This window comes from Xenopus laevis, chromosome 6L, assembly GCF_017654675.1.
Source record: "Xenopus laevis strain J_2021 chromosome 6L, Xenopus_laevis_v10.1, whole genome shotgun sequence".
Classification (NCBI taxonomy): domain Eukaryota; kingdom Metazoa; phylum Chordata; class Amphibia; order Anura; family Pipidae; genus Xenopus; species Xenopus laevis.
The window spans coordinates 102,875,010-102,882,245 of NC_054381.1; positions in this window are offsets into that span (position 1 = coordinate 102,875,010).

The window sequence follows — 7,236 nt, forward strand, 5'->3', positions numbered from 1 at the left end:
TACTTGGCCCAACAGCGGATTAATTTTAGGGCGCCAACATATGCAGAAGTTGTCCTGTTTCACCAATATATATCAAAATTGCTCATTAATTAGGGTTTCATGGGCCCCCTATACCTCCTGGGCCCCCAGCAGCCGCAGGGTCTGCTTCCTCTGTAGTTACGCCCCTGGCAAGCACCCAAGGAACCCCCCCAACCCTGCCGTCAGATTTCACAGCTACTCCGGATGTCAAACGAGGTTATGTATACATTTTTTTTACTCTTTTTTTTTAGCTACTCCCTAGAGCCACAGTCCTGTGTGTGTGTGTGTACACCATAATCAGAAAATAGAGGGAAAAACTGGGAAAAAGCAATCCTGTTATTATATAAAGGATTTCTGTAAATCATAATGGAAGTTGTCCTTCTTTAGAAAAGCTGAGTTTCCCCGTGAGGGATATTAAAATGTTTTCAAGCAAACTGCACCATTTAAACATTACGGTTGGCAACCATTAGTGTGTTTCATCCTTCCACCAATTCCATCTCAACCTTAAAGGCATATCTGTGGTGGACGTGAATCAACCAGTAACAGATAACTGCTAATTGGTTCGCTGTGGATTATGTGCATAACACCCCAACATTTTTAATTTTCTCCAGTGGCTAAAACTGTACAGTAATCTCCATTAAGTACTGAAATGCAAGGACAATTGCTTCCGTTTGCCTGAGGTCCCTAAAGATATTTTTTTAAGTTTCATGATGTTCTTAGTAGAGACATCCTGCTATAGTAGAAACAGAGCTACGCACAGAGGCTTTGCAAGTAATATCTGAAAAAAATTCTTCTGATTTCAATATAATGGAAATTCATTATTTTTTTCTAACGAATCCCTATTTGTTGATGACAAGTTAACAAAAAGACATCCCCTTCAATAAGCATCAACTACAAGGTACATGTATGGAATCTTGTTCTTGATCCAAACTAAGATATAATTAATCCTTATTGGAAGGAAATCTGCCTATTGGGTTTATTTAATGTTTACATGATTTTCTAGTAGATTTAAGGTATGACGATCCAATTTATGGAAAGATCTGTTATCGGGAAAACCCCAGGTCTGAGAATTCCTATCAGAACCTTCACATCTTGGTGCTGTGATGACTGACTGAATATTTACCATTTTCTTTCGGGTATAAAATTATCTGCCTGCATTATAAGCACACAACATTAAATGCATGTATTGTGTTTCTCTTTCATGGAACTACCTTTGTTTCTTCAAAGCAAATGAAGGACGCATTTACCAATAAACTGTACCTTTCCTTTGGTGCTCTTAGAACTAAGGCAGGGATTTGTAATTTTAGCCTATTTTATTTTCCATTACTGTTCGTTCTGACCCTACTATTGCTGTATGACCATGGTCAAGAGGACAGCACTACTTAGTTGCTAATGGAAGTATGCTTTCAGATCTAAACTAGGTAAAATGTTTTTTTTTTCCTGCCTGGAAACCATGAGATATTAAACCGTCACACTGTAGTAACCAGAAAGAAGCTTTTCACAGATGAGAGGCATATGGGTCAAAACTGTTATATTAAAGTAATTTTTTTTCTGACTTTGCACATAGTCACTTTATATTTTATAAAGCAGACAGAACATTCTGTTGGATTAATCTTTCAGTTGTTTAGAACCACTTGGGAGACAAATTTTGTGCACTTATAGTAAATGATACAATGAGTATGCAAATGAGAAAATTTTTTGCCACAATACAGAAGGAGAAGAGAATGTCAAACGGGAGGGGATTCAGAACAGAAAAGCTGAAATAAGACTATAAGAGAAAAGGCAGATTACAAAATCATTAAAGGAAAACTATACCCCCAACACGAATACTTGAGCAACAGATAGTTTATATCAAATTAAGTGGCATATTAAAAGAATCGTATCAAACTGGTATATATATTTAAGTAAATATTGCCCTTTTACATTTCTTGCCTTGAACCACCATTTCGTGATGTTCTATGTGGTCCCTCAGGGATCACCTGACCAGAAATACTACAACTTTAAAGAAGTGTGGAAGCAAAAGTCAGAACTCATGGCTCATGTGACCTACTGTAAGTAAAGAGGAATCTGGTTTTAAAACTTCAAGACGCAGACTCGGTCATTACTTTAATGAGATGAAGAGCTATTTACTTAACAGACAGTGTGCAAAGTGTAGTCTTCACATGCAATTCCCCATGGTTTTTTTGCCTCAGTACAGCATTTTTTCCCTAGAATTCCAGAATAATTGTGGGCATGCACCAAGCTGTGCCTTTAAAATATCAGTTTTTTATGTATAATGTAACAGAATTCTGATATAGCCATTGGCGTTAGAAAAGTGTAGTTGCTGCTATCACAAAAATGTCTGGTTCTTGCTTGCACCTAATAGATTTTCAAAGTTTAATGTCTACTGCAGGATCATAACTACAGAGATGGAACCTGTTATACAGAATGCTTGAGACCTCTGGTTTTCAGTATAAAAAAAACGCATGAAAAATCTCAGTTTTACACATGTAAATGTGGCGTACTGTCCTGCTGTTTTTTACACCACATAATAAATATGCCCCTAAATCTGCTAGAAAATCATGTAACCATTATATCAGTGATCCCCAACCAGTAGCTCGTGAGCAACATGTTGCTCTCCAACCCCTTGGATGTTGCTCCCAGTGGCCTTGTCAGGGAGCCGGGAGCCCCCTCTGGGGAGTAGTCCGGATCTAGGAGGAAGCCCCTCAGGAGGGATCAGGGTCGTGGTATCCAGGGGTAAGACAAGAGAATAATCAAAATCCAAGCACAGGTCAAAAGACAGGCGGAATACAAACAAAGTCCAGAGCCAGGCAGGGGGTCAATGGCAGGCAGAGTATCAGCGAAGTCCAGGTCCAGGCAAGGGGTCACAACAAGGAATCAGGCAGATATAAGCAGGGAAAACAGCAAGGGAACCCAGGAAACTCTCAGGGAACAGAATCCTATTTTCGGGCGCCATCTTGGCGCCTCAGGCGTCCTTTTATGTTTGAATTTGGCGCCCTTGCGCCAGCGTCAGCGCGCCTGCGACCGTCGCGCCGCGCAGACGTCACGGCGCCGGCGTCGGAACCCACGTGGGTTGCCTGGGCGCCGCCGTCTTGGAATCTTCGCCGCCGGGAGCGGACGCGACTCTTCGCGCTCCCGGCGGTCTTGACAGTACCCCCCCCCTCACGGGGGGCCTCAGGACCACCGGGACTTGGTTTCTGGGGAAACTTGGAGTGGAAGTCTCTTACCAAACGAGGAGCATGCACATCGCGGTGTCCCTCCCAAGAGCATTCTTCGGGGCCAAAGCCCTTCCAATGGATGAGGTATTGAAGGGACCCTCTGGAGATTCTGGAATCAAGGATTCTCTCCACCTCGAATTCTTGTTGACCCTCCACAGAGACGGCAGGAGGAGGAGATTGGACAACAGAGAAACGGTTAGAGATGGTGGGCTTCACCAGGGAGACGTGGAACACGTTGGGGATTCTCATCTCTGGTGGGAGTTGAAGTCTGATGGCTACAGGGTTAATTATCTCCAAGATGGGGAACGGACCCAGGAACTTCGGACCCAACTTGGGAGATGGCACCTTCAAGCGAATATTCCTGGAAGAGAGCCAGACACTATCACCCACCTTGTAGGGAGGAGAGGGCCTTCTACGGCGATCCGCGAAAGTCTTGTGGACTAGAGCACTCTTCTCCAGATTAGACTTGGTTGCAGCCCAAATAGCAAGCATATGGGCTGCCAGATCATCTGCAGCCGGGACGTCCGACAACACGAAATCCTGAGGAAAGGCTTGAGGGTGCTGTCCATACACCACCATAAACGGAGACCTTCCTGTGGAGGAATGACATGCATTATTATGAGCAAACTCCGCCCACGGGAGGAGGTCAGCCCAATCGTCCTGGCAAAGAGACACGTGGTTCCTCAGGAACTGTTCTAAGGCTTGGTTCACACGTTCAGCTGCCCCATTCGTCTGCGGGTGGTAGGCAGACGAAAATTGAAGTGTTATTCCCAAGTCTTTACATAGGGAACGCCAGAACTTGGCGGTAAACTGGGTGCCTCTGTCGGAGACGATCTCCACCGGGAAACCATGCAGGCGGAAGATGTACTTAATAAAGAGTTGGGATAATTCCACCGCAGAGGGTAACTTCTTCAAAGGGATGAAATGGGCCATTTTGCTGAAGCGGTCAATAACAACCCAGATCACAGTATTCCCACCGGAGGGAGGAAGTTCGACAATAAAGTCCATAGAGAGGTGCGTCCATGGACGAGAGGGTACCGGCAAAGGCTGTAACAACCCGCTGGGGCGGGAATGGCTAGGCTTAGAAGTGGCGCAGACATTACAAGCAGCCACAAAGTCCTTTACATCCTTGCGGATATCAGGCCACCAGACTAGGCGCCTCAAGAGTTCAAGGGTCTTGGCCGGACCAGGATGTCCAGCTTGCCTGGAGCAGTGGGTTTGTTGCAGGATGGCCAGGCGAAGTTCTGGAGGGACGAAGGCCATGCCAATCGGAGTATCTTGAGGAGCCGAGGACTGCCCAGCCAGAATCTGGTCGGCAAATTGGGGATACAGAGAGGCAATGATCTTGACTGGTGGAATGATTGGTTCCTGTCTCTCAGGGTCACGGTCCACCGGAGTGAAGCTACGAGACAAGGCGTCGGCCTTCAGATTCTTGGAACCTGGGCGATAAGTCAAAACAAAGTTAAATCGGGAAAAGAAAAGGGCCCACCTGGCTTGCCTGGGATTTAGCCTCTTGAGGGACTGTATGAACTCCAGATTCTTGTGATCAGTGAAAATCTGGACAGGAATTTCAGAACCCTCCAGGAGGTGACGCCATTCTTCAAGGGCAAGCTTGACTGCCAAGAGTTCTCGATTTCCGACATCATAGTTCTGCTCTGCGGATGAGAACTTCTTGGAGAAAAACGCACAGGGGTGCAATTTTCCATCAGTGGAGTGTCTCTGAGACAGGATAGCTCCGGCTCCGACTTCAGAAGCATCAACTTCGATGCAGAAGGGTAGTGCAGGATTGGGATGTCGAAGAACAGGAGCGGACGTGAAGACCTCTTTCAAGGACTGAAAGGCTTCTATGGCAGATGGAGGCCACAGGCTGGGTTTACCCCCTTTCCGGATGAGGGCCAGGATAGGTGCAATGCGGGAAGAGAACCCCCGGATGAACTGTCGATAATAATTAGCAAATCCGATGAATCTCTGGATTGCTTTGGTACTCAGTGGGAGAGGCCACTCCTGGATGGCCGACACTTTCACGGGGTCCATCTCAAATCCCTCTGGAGAGATAATGTATCCTAGGAAGGGGATCTTGGATACCTCGAAAACACACTTCTCCAACTTGGCGAAGAGAGAGTTCTTCCTCAGCCGAGAGAGTACCTCCTTCACCTGGGAGCGATGACTTTCAAGGTCCTTGGAAAAGATCAGGATGTCGTCCAAGTATACGACTACGAACCTTCCTAGGAGATCTCGGAACACATCATTAACAAACTCCTGGAAGACGGCAGGGGCATTGCATAGGCCGAAGGGCATAACGAGATATTCATAGTGCCCATCCCAAGTGTTGAATGTCGTCTTCCATTCGTCACCCTCCCGGATGCGAATGAGGTTGTAGGCCCCCCGGAGATCCAACTTGGAGAAAATCTTTGCCCCTTTCAGCTGGTCAAAGAGCTCGGCAATCAGGGGCAGAGGGTATCTGTTTTTCACGGTGATCTTATTCAGACCCCGATAGTCTATACAAGGCCGAAGGCCTCCGTCCTTCTTCTCCACGAAGAAGAACCCAGCCCCTGCAGGAGAGGTAGAAGGGCGGATAAACCCCCGCTGGAGATTTTCTTGGATGTACTCCTTCATAGCGGTAGTCTCTGCAGGAGAGAGAGGGTAGGTGCGCCCTCTGGGGGGCATAGCTCCTGGCAGGAGTTCAACCGGACAGTCGTAGGAGCGATGTGGGGGAAGGAACTCTGCAGACTTTTTACAAAACACATCGGAAAATCCCTTGTAAGTGGAGGGCAAAGTCTTTAGTTCCGCAGTGGAGACATTCACCTTCTCAAGGGGTCTTGGCGGAAGGCAATGTTGCAGGCAAAATAAACTCCAACGAGAGATCTGCCCAGTGGACCAGTCTATGGTGGGGTTGTGCAGACGTAACCACGGAAGACCCAATATTACTGGAGTAGAAGGGCAGGGAATGATGAAGAAAGAAAGTTTTTCTTGATGCAGCGCCCCAACTTGTACAGATAGTTCCGCCGTGAACATTGTGACGAATTCAAACTCCAGGGGTTTGTCATCTATGGCGGTAATTCGCAGGGGTGAAGACAATGGAAGCAGGGGAATCTTCATGCGTTCGGCAAAGAAGGCGTCCATGAAATTGCCATCTGCTCCGGAGTCAAGGAAGGCCCTTTCGAAGACAGACTTACTTGCCAGGTGAATCTGCAAAGGAAGGAGAAGTCTGCGTGAATTTTCTTGATACTTCTCCTGAGGCCTTCGAGTGATGCCCCCTACATGAGAAACCTGAGACATACCTCGGGGTACAAAACTCTTGGCTTTGGCAGGACAGGCGTTGGCAAAATGGGAATGCCCACCACAGTACAAACAGAGACCTGCCATACGTCTTCGGAGTCTTTCCTGCTCGGAGAGGCGAGCCTTTCCTACTTGCATAGGTTCCTCCAGGGGAGACGTGGACACATGAGTCACAGGGACAGTGGGTGCTTGTAGAATCGGCCTTTAAAAGCGAGGGGCCAACATGGGAGAAAATCGTCTGCTGCGCTCTCTCTCCACCTGGTGTTCTCTGAGACGGATGTCCACCTTAATAGATAGAGCAATCAGTCCTTCCAGGGTGTCAGGAGTCTCTCTGGAGACGAGATCATCTTTGATGCGGATGGATAGGCCTTGGTAGTATACGGCCTTGTAAGCGTCATCACACCAGGAAGTCTCCGCCATCAGTGTTCGGAAGTCTATAGCGTACTCATTGACACTGCGGCTTCCCTGCCGGAGCTGCAAGAGACGGGCAGGGGCGTTCGTAACCCGACCTGGAGCATCAAAGACTGTGCGAAAAGCTTGGAGAAAGTCTTTAACATCATAAGTCACCGGGGAATTCTTCTCCCAAAGAGACGTTGCCCACTCCAGTGGCTTGCCTTCCAATCGAGACATCACATAACCCACCTTGGAACGCTCACTTGGAAACTGTGTGGGTTGGAACTCAAATTGAATTTGGCATTGTGTGGCAAATCCCCTGCAGGCT